General features: G+C 46.0%; 3 non-coding genes across 3 annotated transcripts; all 3 read left to right on the forward strand.

Moving 5' to 3' along the window:
- The first annotated feature begins 1,064 nt into the window (after positions 1 to 1,064).
- Positions 1,065 to 1,137, forward strand: TRNAM-CAU (transfer RNA methionine (anticodon CAU)). Its single transcript has one exon. It is a non-coding gene; the product is annotated as a tRNA-Met (tRNA).
- An 8,723-nt stretch (positions 1,138 to 9,860) lies between these two features.
- Positions 9,861 to 9,937, forward strand: TRNAT-AGU (transfer RNA threonine (anticodon AGU)). Its single transcript has one exon. It is a non-coding gene; the product is annotated as a tRNA-Thr (tRNA).
- A 437-nt stretch (positions 9,938 to 10,374) lies between these two features.
- TRNAT-CGU (transfer RNA threonine (anticodon CGU)) lies at positions 10,375 to 10,447 on the forward strand. Its single transcript has one exon. It is a non-coding gene; the product is annotated as a tRNA-Thr (tRNA).
- The last annotated feature ends 14,964 nt before the right edge of the window (positions 10,448 to 25,411 follow it).

Here is a 25,411-nt window from a genome sequence, read left to right on the forward strand (position 1 = left end):
CGGGACCCTCAATCCAGTCCCCCGCTTCAGGCCCTGCAGGGACCTCCAGCCGCGCGATGCTATGTCCGCCTACGACCTCCCGGGCAGTGCACCCCGAACGTGGGTGACAGCGTTAGTCCTGGCCAGCGCCGCTCTAGCGGGAGAAGCCCCACACTTGGCACTCCAATAGCCTGCACTCCGCCACCCGCAGGCCCCTCAGGCTCTTCAAATGTCAGGGTGGTTCGTAAGACCCCCCACCGAGCAGCCGATCCATCTCAGCTCCGGGGCCCGCTGCACAATGTTGGCCCCCAGGAACCCTAGGGTTGTCCGCCTCCTCCGCCCCACAGTGCGTTCCAGTGACGGCTCCGTCGTCACAGGGCAGCCGGCCTATCGGATCCGCCAAGAGCAGCGGTGGGGGAAGGGCCACCAGCCTGCCAGCCGCGGAGCAGCCGAGCGCTCACCTTTGCGTGGGTATCGCCGGCCCCTTCTGTGCGGTCGGGCCGCTGTCCTGCCGTGCACACGCGGCGGCCGCTCCCGGTTCTCTGCGGCCGGGCAGCGCCTCTGACCTCCGTCCCTCCAGCCCGGGCCGTCGCCGCCGCCATCTTAGATCTCGGGGCACAATCCTTCGTGAGCTCCGCGCTGGCTCTCCACACCGCTGCGGGACATTCGCCGGTCCCACAATGCTCGCCCCCGTTAGTCCGATGCGGAGGGCGAAAGCTCCGGACGTTTCGTCGGCTCTGTAGCAGGGTGTGCCAGGATAATTACGGGATCTGGGACGGAGCTCCGGGCTCACGCCGCCATCCCAGTCGGCGCTCAAACCACGCCCCCGAGAAAGACGTAGATGACATTACTACCTCAATTTGAGCAATATTAATGCCTTCATGAAAAAAAAATTTGTAAAGTATTCAAGAAATGAAATTGGGTTTTATAAGAGTACCTGTTTATTGAAACACATTAATACTTGTTTAGTGATTGAGTATCTTTTTGTGATTAAGATTACAGTACATATAAAGAAGAATTTATAACAGGAAACACATTTTCACCATCAACAATAAATTATTCATGAATTTTCTTTCATTGACGTTGGTGCTGTGGCTTAGTGGTTAAAGTGCCTGTCTCATAAACAGGACATCCTGAGTTCAAATCTCAGCAGCACCTAACTGTTTCTCCATGCATTAGAAATAATTTTCATCAAACAAGTGTTGAATACAATTTAAGAATAAACTTCTGGTTCTATGAACTGTAGAATAAGTTATCATAAAAAGAAATAAAATACTTGGTATTGTGAAGATTTTTGTAGGAATGCATTGACTGAAATAGCGAAAAGAAAATTACAAAGAACAAGATAGAGCTGACCGATCACTGTGTTGTTGAATACAACTAATGCATTCTTCAGCAAGGTATATGTAGGAAGGTGGATATCTGACTATGGTTACCCCCAAACTTTTTGCCTGGTGTTTAGCTGGTTTTTGACATAGTTGGCCTGGGATCCTGCTATTCAGGGCCCCAGGCTAATTGCCCTCTCCTTAAAATAGACTCCATGTACCTTAGGTACATACACAATTGGAACTGGTTCACCTTATTGGCCCCTGTAACAGTGTACCCAGGTACCCAGGGCATAGGTGCTTCCAAGGCCTACCAGGGGCTGCAGCATGTATTATGCCACCTCTGGCCTAGCCTCCATATTTGACACAACTGGCTGATCACTCAGCTGGGGTAAGTCGGTGTAACCACCCCTTACTTAGGTGTAGTATGCCTATACCTAACCAAAATGGACACATATGTTCCTATCAGCCACTCCTATGGAAGGCCTCATCAATCCTGGAGGCAGAGTGCTTGGAAATATGTGAGATGGTGCTCTGGCATGAGCTGAGAACGTCTGCAGCTTTCGGAACCATGTCCTTTAGCTGTTTCATGATACTGCCATACCATATACTCTTAAGTGCATTATAATCCTCGCGGTTAAATGCTATCTTAGGTTTGGCTTTATCAAAACATGTCGAGTAAGGTGTCATACGAATTGGAATACTACCCCCTCGCCAGTTCTGGCGACGGGGGTAGCATTCCGCCCTTCTAGAGGGACACGACATGTACCTAGCCTAAACCCCGGTTAAAGTTAAACAGAGACTCAGCATCACAAGATGGATGCTGCCACCGCAGACACAAGTCTGACCTCCTGCTGCTGGGAGTCCTTCCAGCGAGGGCAGCTTGGACAAAGGGTTTCCTGCCTTGGGAGGTGCTAGCACCACCCCAGACAGGATTTTGTGTATTGGGTAGGACAGGGCTGAATAGAATCAGACATGCCTGGGGCACACAAGGTGTCCCTGTGCATAGGCCAGTTCAAACCGGTGCTGGGGCCTTCCAGCCCCAGTCCTGGCGCAAAACTGGACAAAGGAAAGGGGGTGTAACCACCCCCCTTCCTGGTTCCACCCAGAGGAGGGACCTAGTAGGTGATCCGGCCCCCCAGATTCGAATAAGAGTGGGAGCTGTGTCCTGAGACTTCAGATCATCCTGAATCAACTTGAAATACAGAAGAAGACTGGACTTCGACATTCTGCTGCTCAGAAGACGGAAGAGAATCTCCCTTGTGGCCAAGGAGTGACCACCCTGTGAACACAGGCACCAACCAGCAACTCGACATCTGCTTTGCCACTGCCTCCCGCCGGAGCCGGAGCCCAGAGCCTGACAAGACCCAGACTCCCAGACTTCTCACCGCCCGATCCACAGTCCCTGCAAAGAAGGGACCCGTGGAGGCACCGAGAGACGTGGGACTGGACATCTTGGAAGACCCCCGAAAAGCTGACTGCGCAGCATCAGAGGCACCCTCGATGCTGTGCTTTGGGGTTTAAGAAGCCCTAACCTCGAGCAGCTCTTGCCCCGAAGATCAGCCCCCCAGCATCTCCACGATCTGCGTGGGGCCCTTTTGCACTGTGCCACTCGATGCGCCATCCCATCCACTTGCCACGCGGCTAGTGGCCATCTTGGCGATGAAACCTTTAACTTTCACTGCAGGTCTGGTTGCTCCAGACTTGCCCTTGCTCCTGTAAAAAGGAGCACCTGCTTTGACCTTGCTGGTCCGAGTGACAAGCCTTTCTTGATTCCTGCGTGGCTTGCATTAGCCAAGGCCTGTTTGCTTCCATCCGGTTGCCGACACAGCCAACAGCGAGAAGCTTACGTGGGACAGCTTGTGACCAACTCCTGGACGTCTTCGACCCCTTGTGTCCACGTGGCCGCAGAGAGAAGCTACACCTCGACGCCTGTTTGCACCCGACATCGCCTGGTTCCACTCTGGTTCCACGGTAGTCACTGGCTAGTGACTTTGAACATTGTCCCCTCTGCTTTCAGGTCTTCACGACTTCAGATCCACCCTTGGATCCACCGGAACTCTTCATCTCGAGCCGCCTGCAGCATCTTCAGCTCCAAGCACCATCGACCAGCGTGACGAAACCCGACACTACTTCGACCCTATGCACCCGCTTCCTGTGGGTGAGGTAACTCAGCTCCGCCGGTGTTCCCACACTGGTACACATCTCTAGGGCCTGTGTCTAAAGTTTCATCCTTCTAGGTCACTCGGAAGGTTCCTTTTTAACTAACTTTGTAACCTGGTACAAGGTGATCACTAGAACTAGTGAGCATCATATACCAGGCCAACTTCTCACATTGGTGAGCAGCGGATTGGGATTTGAGCTTGCTGTTGTTTTACCATTACAATCTTTGAAAATATCATTTGAAAGATCATACAGGTACCTGATAGGTACACTAAAACAAGACTAGATATACTTAAGTTATTCTGAACTTAGTTGTTGTAGAGGATAGGGAGTAGCACACCCTGACTACAACTACTAGATAGGTTTTGTAGGAAAACACAAGTGTAGGTAGATTGCAACACATCCACCACACTAGATCAATGTCTGGAGCAGAGGGATCCACTGGACCCATCTCTGTTGAGAGTGACCCTCCAAGGGCACCATCCAAATTTGCTACCTTTCCATTTAAGGAACTGAGGCAACTGTGTTCCATGAGAGGAATCATAACAGGTCCTACTCCTACAGCAGGACACCTCAGAGAGCTGTTAGACCAGTCTGAAGCTCTAAAGAACTCCAAACCAGGCCCCTCAGGGACTGGTGAGGAAGTTTCTCCTTCTGAAGATGATAACCCTGATGCCCCTGCCCCTGTCATCCAGATAGATGAGGAAGACCAGACCCCTGGGAATACTCAGCCTGAGGAGGAGGAGGAGGAGGAGGAAGAAAATGATTCTGATGATGGTAGAAATAGCCAGGTGTTAGTCAGTAGGCTTAACCAGGCTAACCTAAGCTTATTTGGGACTGAAGGTGGGTCCAACCCATTCAGACCCCCAAATGGACTCAACCAGGAGCATAGGAGGAGGAGGAATCACTCAGGTGAATCCAATACTTCCCATGTTTCTAGAGGTTCTCATGGCAACTCCAGAAGGGAGTTGACTAGCCTTCAGAGAAGGGAACATGAGGCCAAAATGAGAGAGGCTGAACTTAGGATCCAGAGACAAGAATTAGAAGTTGCCCTGGCCAAAGAGAAACTTGCTAGAGCAAGGCAGCCTAGAGAGAGTGGGTTAGAACCCACTGGTGGCAGCACTATCCCTAAGGATAAAGACAGGTCCTATGACAATAGAAACCTGAGTAAGATTGTGCCCCCCTACAAAGTTGGGGATGATATCCACAAGTGGATGACTGCACTTGAGAGAGCTTGCAAAGTACAGCAGGTCCCTCAGGAGCAGTGGGCAGCAATCTTGTGGCTCTCCTTTGAAGGTAGAGGCCGAGACAGACTACTCACAGTTAGTGATGGGGATTCTAGAAACTACCTGGTCCTGAAGAGTGCTCTGATTGATGGGTTAGGCTTAACCACTGAACAGTACAGGTTAATGTTCAGAGATACCCAGAAGACACAGACTCAGGACTGGTCTGAATTTGTTGAATGTGCCACTAAGGCTCTGGAGGGCTGGTTGCTGGGAAGTAAGGTTACTGACTATACAGGATTGTATAATTTAATTATGAGAGAGCAAATCTTAAGTAATTGTCAAAATCAGCTTCTACATCAGCACCTGGTTGACTCTGATTTGACCTCCCCACAAGAATTGGGTAGGAGGGCAGACAAATGGGTCAGAACCAGGATCAGGCCTAAGAACCAGGGTGGTGACCAGAAGAAAGAGACTACCAAGCCTCAAGAGAAGGGTGGGGATAAAAGTAAAGAAAAGACTTCCCCAGGGCCCCAAAACTCCAAGGATGGAGGTGGGTCCCAAGACACTTCTTCAACCCAGAAAAAGCCTTATTGTCATGCCTGTAAACAGGTTGGGCATTACAAGACAGACAGCTGTTGTCCCAAGAATGGCAATAAAGAGAATATACCTCCAAAGTCAGCTCCAACACCTCCTGTTACTGTCAGCAGTAATCCCCCAGGAAGTGGGAGCACACCCAGGAATCTGGGTTGGTTTACTTTTGGAGGACAGGTGGATTCTTGCCTAACCAGGTCCCCTACCTCAGATACTCTTGTCTATGAGACTGGCATGGGGTTTGCCAATTTCACTGCTTGCCCAAACACTTTGAGCAAGTATAGACAGGAGCCCCTCATCAATGGCTTGAAAGTTGAGGCCTTTAGAGACACAGGGGCTAGCATCACCATGGTGGCTGAATGTCTAGTCCCCTCAAGGCAACTTTTACCTGATGCCACATATCAGGTGACAAACATTGATGGAATGGAAACCAATCACCCCATGGCAGTAGTAAATCTTAGCTGGGGAGGTGTCACTGGCCCAAAGAGAGTGGCAGTGTCATCAAACTTGCCTGTAGATTGTCTACTGGGGAATGATTTAGAAATCTCAGCCTGGGCTGAGGTGGAACAAGAAACCCATTCTAGAATGGTAAATCTACATGGAAAGGTTAGTGGGGCTGTGATGGCTACAGCCCCAATCCAAGATGTCCTTCCTGAAAAGGTTGGGAGGGCTGAGCAAACCTCAGCCCCATCTTTAGCTAACTTCCCTCCTGAAAAGATTAGCAGAGCTGTTATGATAACAGCTCATGCCCAAACTGAGTCTCCTCCTGAAAAGGTTGGTGGGGCTGTGATGGCCACAGCCCAAACTCAAACTGATACCTGGGTAGTGAAGCCTGAAATGATGGATCACTCCACCCAAACTGAGAGCATTGAGGAGGAAGAGAAATCTCCCTCCCACCAGACTTTAGGAAAGGATCAGCCTCCTCGGGGAACTGATCTTACCCCTGATGAAGGAACTGCCCCAGAGGTAGTCAGGCCTAGCCTGACAGAGCCTCTGATGTCAGTGGACCCTTCTCAGGTAGGACCCAGTCTGGAGCAGGTATCCTGCCCCTCTCTACCTTGCCTTAGTCAGCCCAGGGCTGCAGAGGACAAGAAGGACAGTGAGCCCCAAAGGGCCCCCTGTCAAATAAAGCACCCCCATCAACAGATTAGGGGCACCGTAACTAGTAGCCCTAGTGAGGTGAAAACTTTAAAAACTCCTGAGGGAGCCCCCTTAAAAGTAGTTAGGGACCTCCCACAGATGGATTCTGTTGGGCACAGCCAAACCTGGGACCCCAAGGCCCCAAACCTGACCTGTCCCTCCAGTAAGCCAACAATAGGGGCCCAGCCTCCAGCTTTAGGTAGCCAGAGGTTGACCCTGAGAGCACAGTGCAACTCAGTCAAAGAAAGAAAGGCACACATGGTGGAGAGTGATTGGAGGGAGCTGAGTCCTACAGAGGAATCTCACTTCAGTAATCCATCCCAACACCAGCCTTTAACTTTGCAAAGACACACCACAGGTAGAGATTCCCTATGGTGGAGACCCTCAGATACCCTTAGGGTGAGGGATTGCTTAGTGGACCATGAGACAGGGGGTAACCAAGCCAGAGCTGGTACTTCCTTATATGGCCACTTAGGCAATATAGGCTTACCTGGTCAAGGATAGCCTTATCTCCTTTCGTTTGGGGGGGGGGGGGGTTATGTAGGAAGGTGGATATCTGACTATGGTTACCCCCAAACTTTTTGCCTGGTGTTTAGCTGGTTTTTGACATAGATGACCTGGGATCCTGCTATTCAGGGCCCCAGGCTAATTGCTCTCTCCTTAAAATAGACTCCATGTACCTTAGGTACATACACAATTGGAACTGGTTCACCTTATTGGCCCCTGTAACAGTGTACCCAGGTACCCAGGGCATAGGTGCTTCCAAGGCCTACCAGGGGCTGCAGCATGTATTATGCCACCCCTGGCCTGGCCTCCATATTTGACACAACTGGCTGATCACTCAGCTGGGGTAAGTCGGTGTAACCACCCCTTACTTAGGTGTAGTATGCCTATACCTAACCTAAAATGGACACATATGTTCCTATCAGCCACTCCTATGGAAGGCCTCATCAATCCTGGAGGCTGAGTGCTTGGAAATATGTGAGATGGTGCTCTGGCATGAGCTGAGCCCGTCTGCAGCTTTCGGAACCATGTCCTTTAGCTGTTTCATGATACTGCCATACCATATACTCTTAAGTGCATTATAATCCTTGCGGTTAAATGCTATCTTAGGTTTGGCTTTATCAAAACATGTCGAGTAAGGTGTCATACGAATTGGAATACTACCCCCTCGCCAGTTCTGGCGAGGGGGGTAGCATTCCACCCTTCTAGAGGGACACGACATGTACCTAGCCTGAACCCCGATTAAAGTTAAACAGAGCCTCAGCATCACAAGATGGATGCTGCCACCGCAGACACAAGTCTGACCTCCTGCTGCTGGGAGTCCTTCCAGCGAGGGCAGCTTGGACAAAGGGTTTCCTGCCTTGGGAGGTGCTAGCACCACCCCAGACAGGATTTTGTGTATTGGGTAGGACGGGGCTGAATAGAATCAGACATGCCTGGGGCACACAAGGTGTCCCTGTGCATAGGCCAGTTCAAACCGGTGCTGGGGCCTTCCAGCCCCAGTCCTGGCGTGAAACTGGACAAAGGAAAGGGGGTGTAACCACCCCCCTTCCTGGTTCCACCCAGAGGAGGGACCTAGTAGGTGATCCGGCCCCCCAGATTCGAATAAGAGTGGGAGCTGTGTCCTGAGACTTCAGATCATCCTGAATCAACTTGAAATACACAAGAAGACTGGACTTCGAAATTCTGCTGCTCAGAAGACGGAAGAGAATCTCCCTTGTGGCCAAGGAGTGACCAACCTGTGAACACAGGCACCAACCAGCAACTCGACATCTGCTTTGCCGCCACCTTCCGCCGGAGCCCAAGCCCAGAGCCTGACAAGACTCAGACTCCCAGACTTCTCACCGCCCGATCCACAGTCCCTGCAAAGAAAGGACCCGTGGAGGCACCGAGAGACGTGGGACCGGACATCTTGGAAGACCCCCAAAAAGCTGACTGCGCAGCATCAGAGGCACCCTCGACGCTGTGCTTTGGGGTTTGAGAAGCCCCAACCTCGAGCAGCCCTTGCACCGAAGATCAGCCCCCCAGCATCTCCACGATCTGCGTGGGGCCCTTTTGCACTGTGCCACTTGACGAGCCATCCCGTCCACTTGCCACGCGGCTAGTGGCCATCTTGGCGATGAAACCTTTAACTTTCACTGCAGGTCTGGTTGCATCAGACTTGCCCTTGCTTCTGTAAAAAGGAGCACCCGCTCTGACCTTGCTGGTCCGAGTGACAAGCCTTTCTTTATTCCTGCGTGGCTTGCATTAGCCAAGGCCTGTTTGCTTCCATCCGGTTGCCGATACCGCCAACAGCGAGAAACCTTTGTGGGACAGCTCGTGACCGACTCCTGGACGTCTTCGACCCCTTGTGTCCACGTGGCTGCAGAGAGAAGCTACACCTTGACGCCTGTTTGCACCCGACATCGCCTGGTTCCACTCTGGTTCCACGGTAGTCACTGGCTAGTGACTTTGAACATTGTCCCCTCTGCTTTCAGGTCTTCACGACTTCAAATCCACCCTTGGATCCACCGGAACTCTTCATCTCGAGCCACCTGCAGAATCTTCAGCTCCAAGCACCATTGACCAGCGTGACGAAACCCGACACTACTTCGACCCTATGCACTCGCTTCCTGTGGGTGAGGTAACTCAGCTCCGCCGGTGTTCCCACACTGGTACACATCTCTAGGGCCTGTGTCTAAAGTTTCATCCTTCTAGGTCACTCGGAAGGTTCCTTTTTAACTAACTTTGTAACTTTTTTGCACCATTGACATTGCATTGGTATTGCGTGCACTTTCCGCACTGCACCCGAGTCCTGCGGGCCTTTCCCGACTTCATCACTGTTAGTCCTGAACAGCTCCAGCGATTCCCCAGGCCCTAGGCCTCTTCACTTTCCTCATAGTGGTCCTTATACCACTATTTTAGTATATGGTTTAGGTGGCCCCTAGGGCTCATCCATATTCGTGCAACTTTTGTGTATTTTAACTGTGTTTTGTTTTAACGCTTGTGCTTCTGTGCTCATAAAGAGTATAGGGTATCTTTTGAGAAATAAATCTATTTATATTTTCAATATATATCTGTGTGGTGTCCTTTCATTTGGTATTCAAGGGATTGTGTATGGTAAAACAGCTTGCTTCACATGCCTTTACAGAGTTTAGCCTAAGACTGCTTAGTCCATGCTACCCCTAGGATAGCTTGTCTATAAGGTTGACTTTACAACCTGCACCATAAGGGTTGCTTGGCATGGTACAAGGTGATCACTAGAACTAGTGAGCATCATATACCAGGCCAACTTCTAACTGTATATTTTAAAATTCTATGAATAGGGTAAACTTCAAATTAGAGAGGTGTTTTTGAATAAGAGAAGTCTGTGAACTTAGAAAAGAAAATGAAAGTGAAAAAGCAATATTCTCTTGAACACCATAAAGAAAAGTCTTTCAAAGTTACGACTCAAGGTTGTGCTGTGGCTTAGCTGGTTAAAGCGCCTGTCTAGTAAACAGGAGATCCTGAGTTCAACTCTCAGCAGGGCCTTGCTTTTCTCTTTGTTATGTAACAAATCATTTCCATTAGGTCTTATTCTGATACAATTAAAATATAAAAGTCTGATTCATCTTACTGTTGAACAGATCATCTAAAACCTCATAAAAACCCAAGTATTTTCAAGGTTATATAGTGAATACTGTTATTTCAAAATGAAAACAAAGATGTCTATGAGAAAGACGTAGATGACAGTACTACCTCGATTTGAGCAATATTAATGCCTTCATGAAAAGAAAATTGTAAAGTATTCAAGAAATGAAATTGGGTTCTATAAGAGTACTTGTTTATTAAAACTTATTAATACTAGTTTAGTGATTGAGTATCTTTTTTTGATTTAGATTACAGTACATATAAAAAAGAATTGATAGCAGGAAACAAATTTTCATCATCAACAATAAATTATTCATGAATTTTATTTCATTGAAGTTGGTGCTGTGGCTTAGTGGTTAAAGCGCCTGTCTCGTAAACAAGAAATCCTGAGTTCAAATCTCAGCAGCACCTAACTGTTTTCTCCATGCTTTAGAAATAGCTTTCATCAAACAAGTGTTGAATACAATTTAAGAATAAACATCTGGTTATATGAACTTTAGAATAAGTTATCATAAAAAGAAATAAAATACTTGGTATTGTGAAGTTTTTTGAAGGAATGCATTGACTGAAATAGCGAAAAGAAAATGACAAAGAACAAGATAGAGCAGAATGATCTCTCTGTTATTGAATACAACTAAGCCATTCTTCAGCAAGGTATATTTTAAAATTCTATGAATAGGGTAAACTTTAAATTAGAGAGATGTTTTTGAATAAGTGAAGCGTCTTCATCTAAAGTGTTTGAGTAGAGAAGTTTGTGAACTTAGAAAATAATATGAAAGTGAAAAAACAATATTCTCTTGAACACCATAAAGAAAAGTCTTTCAAAGTCTGCAGCTTTCGGAACCACGTCCTTTAGCTGTTCCATGATACTACCATACCATATACTCTTAAGTGCATTATGAACCTCGCGGTTAAATGCTATCTTTGGTTTGGCTTTATCAAAACATGTCGAGTAAGGTGTCATACGAATTGGAATACTACCCCCTCGCCAGTTCTGGCGACGGGTAGCATTCCACCCTTCTAGAGGGACACGACATGTTCAAAACCTGAACCCCGGTTAAAGTTAATCAGAGCCTCAGCATCACAAAATGGATGCTGCCACCACAGACACAAGTCTGACCTCCTGCTGCTGGGAGTCCTTCCAGCGAGGGCGGCTTGGACAAAGGGTTTCCTGCCTTGGGAGGTGCTAGCACCACCCCAGACAGGGTTTTGTGTATTAGGTAGGAGAGGGCTGAATAGAATCAGACATGCCTGGGGCACACAAGGTGTCCCTGTGCATAGGCCAGTTCAAACCGGTGCTGGGGCTCTCCAGCCCCAGTCTTGGCGTGAAGCTGGACAAAGTAAAGGGGGTGTAACCACCCCCCTTCCTGGTCCCACCCAGAGGAGGGACCTAGCAGGTAATCCGGCCCCTAGAATTGGAATAAGAGTAGGAGCTGTGTCCCAGGACTTCAGATCATCCTGAACTAGACTTGAAATACAGAATAAAACTGGACTTCGACATTCTGCTGCACAGAAGACTGAAGAGAATCTCCCTTGTGGCCAAGGAGTGACCACCCTGTGAATACAGGCACCAACCAGTAATTCGACGTCTGATTTGCCGCTGCCTCCCGCCAGAGCCTGAGCCCAGAGCCTGACAAGACCCAGACTCCCAGACATCTCAGAGCCCGATCCACAGTCCCTGAAAAGAAGAGACCCGTGGAGGCACCGAGAGACGTGGGACCGGACATCTTGGAAGACCCTCGAGCAGCTGACTGCGCAGCACCCGAGGCACCCTCGACGCTGTGCTTTGGGGTTTAAGAAGCCCCATTACCGAGCAGCATTTGCACCGAAGATCAGCCACCCAGCATGTCCACGATCTGCGTGGGGCCCTTTTGCACTTTGCCTCTTGACGAGCCATCCTGGCCATTTGCCACGCGGCTAGCGGCCATCTTGGCGACGAAAACTACAATTTACACCACTTGTCTGGTTGCACCAGAATGGCCCTTGCTCCCCTGAAAAGGAGCCCCCGCTCTGATCTTGTTGGTCCGAGTGAGAAGCTTGCATCGATTCCTGCGTGGCTTGCTTTAGCCAAGGCCTGTTTGCTTCAATCAAGTTACCGCCACCGCCATCATTGAGAGACTTTGTGGGAAAGCTCGTGATCGACTCCTGGACATCCCTGACCTCTTCGTGTCCACGTGGCTGCAGAGACAATCTTCACTTCATCACCTGTTTGCACCCGACATCGCCTGGTTCCATCCTGGTTCCACGGTAGTCACTGGCTAGTGACTTTGAACATTGTCCCCTCTGCTTTCAGGTCTTCACCTCTTCAGATCCACCCTTGGATCCACCGGAACTCTTCTCGACGACCCGCCTGCAGCATCTTCAGCTCCAAGCACCATCGACCTGCGTGACGAAACCCGACACTACTTCGCACCTGTGCACCCGCTTCCTGTGGGTGAGGTAACTCAGCAACACCGGTGTTCCCACACTGGTGTACACCTCTAGTGCCTGTGTCTAAAGTTTTATCTTTGTAGGTCCATCGGAAGGTTCCTTAAATACTAACTTTGTAACTTTTACGCACCATTGACATTGCATTGGTGCATGCGTGCGCTTTAAGCGCTGCACCCGAGTCCCGCGGGCCTTTCCCGACTTCATCACTGCTAGTCCCGAACAGCTCCAGCGATTCCCCAGGCCCTAGGCCTCTTTCCTTTTCCCATAGTGGTTCTTATACCACTATTTTAGTATACGGTTTAGGTGGCCCCTAGGGCTCATCCATATTCGTGCAACTTTTGTATATTTAAACAGTGTTTTGTTTTAACGCATTTGCTTCTGTGCTCATAAAGAGAATAGGGGATATTTGTAGAAATAAATCAATATATATTTTCAATATATATCTGTGTGGTGTCCTTTCATTTGGTATTCAAGGGGATTGTATATGGTAAAACAGCTTGCTTCACATGCCTTTACAGAGTTTAGCCTAAGACTGCTTAGTCCATGCTACCCCTAGGATAGCTTGTCTACAAGGTTGATTTACAACCAATCATCATAAGGGTTGCTTGGCATGGTACAAGGTGATCACTAGAACTAGTGAGCATCATATACCAGGCCAACTTCTCACATTGGTGAGCAGCGGATTGGGATTTGAGCTTGCTGTTGTTTTACCATTACAATCTTTGAGAGTATCATTTGAAAGATCATATAGGTACCTGATAGGTACACTAAAACAAGACTAGTATACTTAAGTTCTACTGAACTTAGTTGTTGTAGAGGATAGGAAGTAGCACACCCTGACTACAACTACTAGATAGGTTTGGTAGGTAAACACAAGTGTAGGTAGATTGCAACATATCCACCCACACTAGAGCAATGTCTGGAGCAGAGGGATCCACCGGACCTATCTCTGTTGAGAGTGACCCTCCAAGGGCACCATCCAAATTTGCTATCTTTAATTTTAAAGAATTGAGGCAGCTGTGTTCCTTAAGAGGAATCAAAATGGGTCCTACCCCTACAGCAGATCACCTCAGAGAGCTTTTAGAAAAGTCTGAAGCTCTAAAGACCTCCAAACCAGGCCCCTCAGGGAATGGAGATGGAGGCTCTCCCACAGAAGATGATAACACTGACACCCCTGTCCCTGTCATCCAGATAGATGAGGAAAACCAGGTCACTGGAGATACTCAGCCTGAGGAATAAGAGGAAGAGGAGGAGGAAAGTGGGTCTGATGATGAGAGAAATAGTCAGGTGTTAGTCAGCAGGCTTAACCAGGCTAACTTAAGCCTATTTGGGACTGAAAGTGGGTCCAACCCATTCAGACCCCAAGTGGACTTAACCAGGAGCAAAGGAGGAGGAGGGATCACTCAGGTGAGTCCAATACCTCCCATGCTTCTAGAGGTTCTCATGGACACTCCAGAGGGAGTTGTCTAGCCCTCAGAGGTGGGAACATGAGGCCAAAATGAGAGAGGCTGAACTTAGGATCCAGAAGCAAGAATTAGAAGTTGCCCTGGCCACAGAGAAACTTGCTAGAGCAAGGCAGCCTAGAGAGAGTGGATTAGGATCCTCTGGTGGCAGCACTATCCCTAAGGATAAAGACAGGTCCTATGACAATAGAAACCTGAGTAAGGTTGTGCCCCCATACAAGACTGGGGATGACATCCACAAATGGATGACTGCACTTGAGAGAGCCTGCAGAGTACAGCAGATCCCTCAGAAGCAGTGGGCAGCAATCTTGTGGCTCTCCTTTGAAGGTAGAGGGTGAGACAGACTCCTCACAGTTAGTGATGGGGATTCTAGAAACTACCTGGTCCTGAAGAGTGCTCTGATTGATGGGTTAGGCTTAACCACTGAACAGTACAGGTTAATGTTCAGAGACACCCAGAAGACACAGACTCAGGACTGGTCTGAATTTGTTGAATGTGCCACTAAGGCTCTGGAGGGCTGGTTGTTGGGAAGTAAGGTTACAGACTATGAAGGATTGTACAATTTACTGATGAGAGAACAGATTTTAAATAACTGTCAGAACCAGCCGTTACATCAACATTTGGTTGACTCAGATCTAACCTCTCCCCAAGAATTGGGAAAGAGGGCAGACAAATGGGTTAGAACCAGAGTTAAGCAAAAGAACAAGAACCAGAACCCGGGTGATGACCAAAAGAAAACAGACCAGAAGGGTGGGGAGCAGAAAGCTAAAGACCAGAAGTCTTCAACAGGGCCCCAAACTAATACTGAGGGTGGGTCCCAAACTTCCAAGAAGAAGAAGAAAGAAGGTCAAAGAAAACGCTGGTGTAGTACTTGCAAAAACACCTCTCACTGGACGAGTGTAAAAAGGGTGGAGCCCCCAACACTGCAGCCCCTAAGGCACCTGCACCTAATAGTACAGTCAGCAGTGTTGGTCCACAAACTAAGGGGGTAGTTGGTATCACCTTGGGAACTGAGGGAGATTCTGGCCTAGTCAGATCCCTACACAGGCTGTCTTGATCTGTGATGTGGACATAGATTTGTCCACTACTGTCAGCCCCAGTAACCTGGGCAAGTACAGGTAGACGCCTTTGATTAATGAAAAAGTGGCTCAAGCATACAGGGACACATGTGCCAGTGTCACCATGGTGACACCTAGCTTTGTGGAGCCTGGACAATACCTACCAGGTGATAATTACCTGGTGACCAATGCCAGCAATGTCACTACTACACATAGTGTGGCACTTGTTAACTTTTCCTGGGAGGGGTAACTGGCCTAAAAAGAGTTGTGGATAGTGCCGATCTCCCAGTAGAATGTTTGTTGGGCAATGACCTGGAGAACTCTCTATGGTCAGAAGTTGAGTACAGGACTCATGCAGAGATGTTAGGGATATCATCACATGTCCTTGCTGTGACCAGGTCACAGGCCAAAAAGTGCCTCTCTGAACCTCAGGTCTTGGATCCTGGAACAATGGACCAAGCACCTTCCAAGAAGAAGAACAGGAGGGTAAAGGCTGTGCCTTCCCAACTGCCTACAAGTGAGGATCAGCCTTCACAGGAAGATGACCTTGAGACCCCTGAAGGAACTGTCCCTGAAGAGCTTGAGCCTGATCAGGTTGAGTTTCTGGGGACAGGGGGACCTTCTAGAGCAGACTTGGGGCAGGCTCAGTTAACCTGTCCTTCCCGTGAACCCCTCAGACAGCAGGCTGCTTCTGAGGCTGCTGGGAATGCTCAAGGTACCCATAAAGTATATTGGGATGATGGGCTCCTTCATTCAGAGGGTAGAGACCCCAAGCCTGGTACAACCAGGAGGTTGGTCATACCTCTGCAATTTAGGGGCTTCCTCCTTACCTTGGCCCATGATATTCCCCTAGCAGGACACCTAGGCCAGAATAAGACTTGGGACAGGCTTGTCTCTCACTTTCACTGGCCTCACATGTCTGAAGATACCAAGGAGTTTTGTCGCTCCTGCGTAACCTGCCAAGCCAGTGGCAAAGCAGGTGGTACCACAAAGGCCCCCCCTGATACCACTACCTGTGGTGGGGGTGCCCTTTGAAAGAGTGGGGATTGACATTGTATGACCAATGGATCCCCCTACAGCATCTGGGCACAGATTCATACTGGTGGTGGTGGACCATGCCACCAGGTACCCAGAGGCAATTCCACTTAGGACCACAACAGCTCCTGTTGTGGCCAGGGCCTTACTTGGAGTTTTCTCCAGATTGGGGTTTCCTAAGGAGGAAGTATCTGATAGAGGTGCCAACTTCATGTCAGGATACTTAACAGCTATGTGGAAGGAATGTGGTGTCAACTACAAGTTCGGAATGTAGTGTAGGCAGAGTCATCTGCCTACTAGAGTGTGCGCTCAATAATTCATGAAACACTATGATTTCTTCACAAGATTATGTTTATTTTCCTCTGAAATCAGTTAGTATTTCAAAACATATTTCATTTGGACTGTTGCATTCACAATCTTGTTTGCAGATATGATATCCTTATTGTATCACAAATTAGGCATCGTCACAATCAATTTGTCCACCCAATGCATTTCGGGTCAAAGCGACTGGACCCTTCGTCAGGGGTCTAAAATAAAGGTCAAAACAGGACCAGAATAAGTAACTCCAACCTCACATATATATTCAAGTACACTAATCATTTCGACATCACATATATATTCAAGTGCGCTAGTGGTGCTCATAGTAATCAGGTAAACAAGTTCGCACTAATCACAGCGCACTTTATTCCATTGTCAGACACCGGCTCGTGCACATTATTCATTTCCGCGAAGCCTTGTACACCCTGATCACATGGCGGGGGTGTTTTCTGTTCCTCTCACCTTATTGGTCACTACCAATAGGTTGGAGTTACTTATTCTGGTCCTGTTTTGACCTTTATTTTTAGACCCCTGACGAAGGGTCCAGTCGCTTTGACCCGAAATGCATTGGGTGGACAAATTGATTGTGACGATGCCTAATTTGTGATACAATAAGGATATCATATCTGCAAACAAGATTGTGAATGCAACAGTCCAAATGAAATATGTTTTGAAATACTAACTGATTTCAGAGGAAAATAAACATAATCTCGTGAAGAAACCATAGTGTTTCATGAATTATTGAGCGCACACTCTAGTAGGCAGATGACTCTGCCTACACTACATTCCGTAATTCTAAGGCACGGCTGACTACGTGCGACGCGTGTAGCGCTAACATTAACTATAATCAAGGTCCGAACAAATAACCACAGAGAAAATTTGAGTGCACAGGGATAATACTACTTCTCATTGTGTTTATTAGTCACCCTCATCCCTGGGTGCACCACACCATTAACATGCAACTAGATGACATTGCCCTTTTAACCACCAATAAAGCAGAAACTTTAGGATTCCCAGATGAGGCTGCCAAAGAAATATATGGGCTAATCCAGGAGACCAGAAAATTTACTCCACAAAAGACAACTACCGCACAGTTATTGAGACAATTTGAATTCATGAGTAAAAAAGAGATCAATCAAAGGTTGCACGCAACCACACTGATACATTACCACAAAAATCAGCGAATTCCTAGAGGACTCAGGATAGCTCTCAAGCCGATGCTTTGTAAAAACAGCAAGAAATTCATAGAAAAATGGTATCAAATTTTAAACAAATGTTCCTTAGATCTGATCCTACTGATCGTGGAAGAACTTTCGAAAGCACTCACTGAAATCGAAGAGGAAATTAAAACCATTCAAACAGAAATCAATAAAATTCCGGATCTTCAAAAAACACTTGAAGACATTAACATCAAATTAGAACGGTATGCAAAAGAAGTGCATGAAAGAAAAGTTCGTAAATACCGACGAGACACGTTGGATTACAAACTTGAAGAAGTTTACACGTGGGCAGAGATATACAATCAGAGGAAGTGGCAACCACAGCAACAACAAACACAAAAACCTGGCCCATCTTCATCGCAAGAAAGTGTCGTTTCTGATTCAGATATAGCACAATCACGAAGACCGATAAATACAGGTAGTAAAACAACAGAGAAACCATCTACAAGCGCTACCATTCAACAACAACCGGCTTTTTTAGATATAAGTCCGGCGGCAAACGCTCCACCTACAACAGCTACGCAACAAGAAGGGGCAAAAGAAACCGCAGAAGAAATAGCCAAAAGGACCAGGAGCCAAATGTCGAAAGCGACCTAATTATCAATATCTCTTCAAAGAATCTCACGAAGGCTCAAACGAAACTTCTAAACAAAGGAACTACATTCGTTCCCACTTACCGTTCAAACGAAGCTGCAACAGAAATAGCATTATTTAAATTTTTCAGAAATTTGAAGTTGAGATTTTTCTTTAAAAACTCACAAGAAACACAAATCAGTGATACATGGGACAAAGATTTCAAACCAAAAAGCTCTTTCTGTGCACCTTTTTCGCACAAGACAATTGAAGCTTTCGAAAGAACTGTCTTAACCGACATACAGAAAATTCCTTTCAATAAACCAACGAAGTACAATTTATCCACCAAAGAATGGAATACACTTAAAAACCTGAGTCAGGACAAAAGTTTAACATTCCAGAAGGCTGACAAGGGGGGTGCACTCGTGGTCATGGACACCGAGTTCTACCTCAAAAGTGTGAATGAGCATGTCCAAAACCAGGACATTTATTTACCATTAAATGAAGATCCTACCCATGAATACCAACGAATATTACAACTCATTGTGGACAGAGCACTCGAAATGAAATGGATCAGTTAAAAGACTCATGCTTTCTTCATGATGAAATATCCCAGAAGACCGCAATTATACATGTTGCCAAAAATCCACAAGGATCTCATTCACCCTCCGTTCAGACCCATAGTCTCGGCCTGCGGGTCAATCTCCGAACCTATCGGGAAGTTTGTAGACAGGTTTCTACAACCCATTGTACAGAAATGTGTCACGTACATCAAAGACACTACGGCATTTTTAAACCTTCTCAGAACGGTTACATTGGCACAAGACACCACCTATTGGTTATGCACAATTGACGTCACCGCGTTATATACATCTATCCCTCACAATGAGGGCATTGAAGCTTTGGAATGGAGTCTACTTAACAGCAGTCTTGATGAACCACAAAAAATATTCATCATGGAGTTAATGCAATTCTCACTATATCATAGCTACTTCGAGTGGCAAGGTCAATTTTTCAACCAATGCAACGGGACATCCATGGGCTTTGGGGGGGCACCCTCATATGCCAACATCTATATGCAGACATTTGAGCTTGACCATATCCTACAGAATCCAACATGGGTAGAAGGTCTGGTACTATTTAAGCGCTACATTGACGACATCTTTATAATATGGCAGGGCTCCAAGGAACAACTTTTGAACAACATCCTTGCACTAAATACATGTAATGAACGCATCAAGTTTACACATGCTGTTGAGCAAGAGTCAATTGCATTTTTGGACGTTCAAATAAAGATAGTTGACAATACCATAGGCACAAAGGTATTTACGAAAAAGACAGACAAGAACGCAAGCCTTTTGTTTCAAAGTTTCCACCCAGAATCATTAAAAAAAATCTACCTACATCCCAGTTCATTAGGCTGAAAAGGATCACGACCAACTCATGTGATCTAGATGAGTCTTTGCAAACTCAGTCAATGAAATATCGACAAAGAGGATATCCTCAAGATATCCTAGAAACTTCTCTCAAAAAGGTCGAGAAACTCAATAGAGAAACTCTGCTACATGAGAAAGAAAAAATCTCTGAGAAAAAGACAGTTTGTGTGATGAAATATTCAGTGGAATCTACCAGAATTAAACAAATCATCAATAAGCACTGGCCATTAATTCAATCTGAACCTGATCTAAAAGATTTGTACAGTGACAAAATCACGTTCGCATTCCAAAGATCTAAGAATCTCAAAGAACTCCTCAACACACAAAAAGAGGTCAATGTAAATTTCAAAGGAATGTTGAGATGTCTAAACTGCAAACATTGCAACAACGTGATGATAGGTAAAACCTTCAGACATCCAACGAAAGGCCAACTCATTGAACTACATCACACCAGCACCTGTGACACAGCCAATTGTATCTACGCAATCAAGTGCCCTTGCGGCAAGGTATATGTAGGACAAACGGAGCGGAAAATAAAAATCCGAATCACGGAACATAAGAGCAGCATCCGCCTTGGAAATATGAAATCAAGTATAGCATGTCACTGGAAAGAGGTGGGCCACCAAATTTCACAATTGAGATTCATGGTGCTGGAGACCATCTCACAACGTCGAGACATGGACCCTCTAAAACAAAGACTGAGAGCCGAGTTTTTTTGGATAAAAAAACTCAATTCCATTCACCCTATCGGATTGAATGATCGGATTGAACACTCATGTTTTCTATGACTTTTCTATGATATAGCATTGTCTTGTTGACCTCCCCTGGGTCCCTTTACATTTTCGTTTTAGTCATGACTTTCATTGAATCATTTAATTTTGTGGTTATTTGCTTTTCTCCTCGTGTATTGCAAAGTATTTGACTATGTTTACATAACTTTATCAATCATTGCATGCACTTCGATTATTTTGCGCGAAGCTCTGTTCATATCCCCCAGTTCATTGGTTATCAGCATGTCCATTTCGCACTAATCACAGCGCACTTTATTCCATTGTCAGACACCGGCTCGTGCACATTATTAATTTCCGCGAAGCCTTGTACACCCTGATCACATGGCGGGGGTGTTTTTCTGTTCCTCTCACCTTATTGGTCACTACCATTTTCATACGTCATATCTCAGCACCTATCGCAGCGCATTTCACTCACTTGTCAAACACCGATTTGGTTTTTCGAAAAACGGCACCGTCCGAAGTTCACGTAAGTCTTTGTACAGAGCCACGAACGCCGTTTAATCACATTGTTTAATCCCTGCATGATGTTTTATTAAGGCACGGTATTTTGTCTGCATGTAATATTTTGCCAACTTGGTCCATTTTCTTGGCCGTTTGGTTTTCAACACAGCACTGCTAATCACGCGATATTGTCTGCATGCAATACTGTAGTGTAGTTCCTATTATCCCAATAGGCTCTGCGCATTGGAATAATACCTTCAATAGTATAGGCCTAGACCAGACGTTAACTAGGTCTACTACTGTCGATATTAGACTTAAAGTTTTGGGTTTGCCAGCTAGCTCAGAGTTCACTAGAAACTTTCTCGAATAGGCAAGGAGGAGTTGAACCTCCCTGGATAGACAAGAAGGGATTTAGTTTCTGACAACCATAGAACATGACAACTTTGCTCTCCCCTAATCAAGAGTGTATCTCTAGAGTCGTGTGAAAACAAAAGACGACTTATTTTACTCAGTCAGTACGTGCATTCTTAGTCTCACCAGATTGTAGAGAAAAGGAAGAGACGGGCGTGTTCAATAAAAGATGTTATTTATTGATCAGTCTCTTTTCTCATACAAGAGAAATGGATCGATATTATTGCAATACTTATGGTTAAGTAAAGTGCATACATTAAAAGCAGAAGTATAAAATAATACTGTAAAAACATTGATATGGTTTCTAAGCCATATGATGGTTTAAAATGAATAAAATAGATACATACACATATACATTTGACTAATCGTACTCAACTGGTGTTTCTAACTACGCCTACCCCAGTGTACCTGACATAAGCCTAATACGTGGGCGGGGATAGAAAGTTACAGTTTAAGTTAAGTTTGTTTTGCCAAGTGACTGACTAAAGAATTCTCTGCGAGGGGTTATTCAGTTCTGTACCTGGAATTTAGGATGAATGAGGGATGGTATCTCTCGTCTCTGGTCTCGATATTCCAGGCTGCCTGCGAGGGCTACCCGGAAGCGCCGGAGCTGGATTTCTCGGCAGGAGAAAGCAGCGTCTCGTTCTCAGCGCGTCAGGAAGGCTGGGCTGCGCCAGCGGGGTCTGCTCTGCTCTGGGCTTCGGCAAGTCTGGCTGCTCCGATCTCGTCACCACCGCGTGTGTTTGCATAGGGCAATATCGGTAATATTTATACCTTTAAGGTGCCGAGATTGACGTAAGGATGGACATAGATACGTCAATAAGGATGTCATACGACTTAGTCGTTAGTACATTCTTTTGCTGAAGTTCTCGATGAAATCAAAACAATGGCCGCAGGGTTTTTCCCAGGTTGTCATAGGTTTGATTTGTTTTGAGAACTCCGTATGCCTTATCAGGGGCTGGAGGAATATCGCTTGTCTAATTAGATGGCAAGCGTTATGACCTAATCAGATAACACGTTCCTGTGCCGTAGTGTGGCTTAATCAGATAACGGTTCCTGCATCATGGGGGTTTTCTGCATCATGGGATGGCTGCTAGTTAACTTGTTAACCAGAATAGGGTCAGGAATAGGGGGATCGATACAGAACCTATAGGAATACATCACACCCACTCCACGCTAACTATGGACATATTTACTAATTTAGGCATAGTAAAACATACTGTAGAGTATAGTGTATACCTTACCACCCCAAAATACATAAATGTTTTTTGAAATTATCAAATATACGGAAAAAAGGCAGTCACATGTATTATATGCACTCAAGCTGTAGAATAATGCTAAAGTAATCACGCATATCTATACATTATCACTAATTTGTATATGAGAATTTAGACATGAAATGGCTCTTAATACAGAAAAAAGGTTCGAGACCATTTCATCACAGAATAAGAATAATTATGAACATACCAGCGGGCAGCTAATGTCTACAAAGTATCTAAAAATAGAAATTTTAGTTCTCTAAGAATAGTTCTTACTTTAAGCAGAAGATAAGTATCCCGAAAAATTCGTAAAAATATTTTGGGGCTGCTGAAAAAAAATATGCTGTCCGTGAACTGGAGGGAAAATTGTTCATGTGACTTTATTAATAAAGTTGAAGGCCAAATTCAGGGAACGCCGTGTGCTAGCTTGCTCAAAAGTCTCTATTTCTGCTCTGGTAAGAACATCATATCATTTAGACTGTCGAAAAAGCTGTCAACAGCTTCCTGGGAGAGTTCCACTAACTCGGAAAAAGGTGTAACCATGCATTCGTGCGCATGATTGTCTCCATTGACGTTCTGATTAGTATTGCTGACAGAAGGTCGTACCTGATCGATGCTGCTTTCATCTTGAACTTCACTACCCCTTAATCGTAGTGGTGAAGCTTCCACGAATGCCGTCATCAGGATTGGTAGCCGTTGAGGGCAGCACAAAGCATGAGCCTTTATTGGACTCAACAATGTTTCTGCATCCATTGGCGCATCCGATTGTAGCGTCAGACAGGTGTCTAACACGCATTCTTCTCTGCATAGCAAGCAGCTTAATACAGGTAACACACATCGATGCCACATTGGTCGAAATGAAAGAAACCAAGTCATGTTCAGGTCTCTAAGCCGGGATAGTCCCAGGATTTTTGATATCCGGTCCCGGTATCCAATGGCTCGGATTGTTTCTTCCCTTGTCGCAGGTGTTTTGTCTGTGACTCGGTTTGCCATAACGAAATATTAGGACCAAGAATAGGATTCCTGCAATTAGTCCCAAAATGAGGGGAAGTCCGCCAAAAATCGAATGGACGAAATCTGGAAAAATACCCAGTATGGCTTTGAATGGTGTTAATGCCATCGAAAATACTGTCTTAAATACTTTTGAGACTCCACTGGTATCAGAAATATTTAAGATTTCATTCAGGATTTCTGCGAAATGTATGGGGGAATTAGTTGATAACAAAGAGTGAATCTCTGCAGTCGTCCTTGCGACTTGGAGATCATACGTTTCTTTTGATGACGTGAGCTTGGTCGGCGTCTGAAGAAGCACTGTTTTCATTCTGCTTAAAGTATCTATTCGAATAGAAGTAATTTTCAAGTTGGGCCATGCCCTTGCCTCCCTGTCTGGAAAGGAGCTGGGGAACAATGAGTGTCCACAGCACTTGACCTTCGCAGTCGTAGTTACGAGATAAGGAGTCCCGGGCATAAGGCTACAACATCTGCGATCTACAATTAGAACGTAACTCCCATTATAGAGTCTTTGAAAGAATGGTTCTATCTCTGTTGCAGGTGCGCCTAGCTGGTGACATGAAAGGTTATTTGAATTCCCTTCACAGGCTCCATGCAAACTAATTCCATTACACAGAAGTGTACCGCTTAGTGACATTGCACAATTATTGCCACTAAGAAACACTTTCTGTCCTTTATTACTGACACATGCATGTGAATAGGGCAAGTTCCATGTTGTTTTAATGTACCCTTTTCCCACTTTTTCGTACATGCCAGCCTGTATATATTTTTGGCAGTATTGAAACCTGAAGTAAGATATTGGAATATTAATTATCCCATGTATTATCCATTCACTGACAGGTCGTTCTGACATTGTCACTGGTAATCTTTCGAGTTTCTCAATGCTCAGGATTGTATAATCAGCACCCTTCTGTGCCATACTGATTTGTTTATCAGTAAGGTTAAAGATATTGAATAGTGACGTTGTGTTGATTAAACGCCAAGGCACAAAGCCTGAACGCAGATTTTGTAACGTCCAGCCAAGCTGTACAATAGAACGCAATTGAGACTGACCGTGTTGTAACAACAGTAAGTCTTGCGATAATATGTCGATTGCTGAAGATACAATGCTGTCCAGAGAAAAAATTCTGGAGGACAGAGTCATTAACCCATTGTCCACTACAGAAAGTGATTTTTCCAAATGAATACGGTCAATTTCCCGTATACTTTCTGCTGTTTCAATTTGAGTCACCTTCCAGGCCTTGTTGTATGCTGCATATACAGAGGCTGCTATGAAACGCTTTTGACGCTGTTTGCGTGGTCCCATAATGAAATCACGCAAGTCAGCACCATCAGTAAGTAAAGTTAGGTGTTGCTTAATTTCTGCCAGTGTGGAAGTTTGTAGCCATTGAAGGCATAATTTGCCCACACTGTAGGTGGTTATTATCCCTGGGTGTTGTCTTTGGGAATATCTAGGGTCTGGCCTGGTCAATTTGAATCCCTGTGTTTTGTTCAGGAATCTGTCTTGACAGTTATTAGTATCTGTGGGCCAGATCAACCACTGTTTCCAATCAGGATGTGTTCTGTTTTGGTTTAATACATAGTTTACGTCTATCTCCTCATCTGTAGAGCTATTGCTGTTCATTGTTGGCTTTGGAATAGACGGTTTATTTAAGTCTTTGATTTTGGCTAGGCCAAGACAGGTAGTTTGTTGAACAGTGTCATTTAAAAATATAATTTGTTCTGGGATCATGCAGGCTCTAAACAAAGATTCTATACCTTGTAAATGTAAATGTATAGGCATTTATATAGCGCACTACTTACCCGTAGGGTCCCAAGGTGCTTCGACCGCTGCGAAACCCTTCCTGGCTTCCCTGAGAGATGGTCCCTTAATGGGTATCTCCAGGGTGAGACCAGGCATCCCCGGCGGTCTGGTGGGGCCGTTAGTGA

The sequence above is a fragment of the Lissotriton helveticus genome, chromosome 4_1, assembly GCF_964261635.1.
Source record: "Lissotriton helveticus chromosome 4_1, aLisHel1.1, whole genome shotgun sequence".
In the NCBI taxonomy this organism is placed as follows: domain Eukaryota; kingdom Metazoa; phylum Chordata; class Amphibia; order Caudata; family Salamandridae; genus Lissotriton; species Lissotriton helveticus.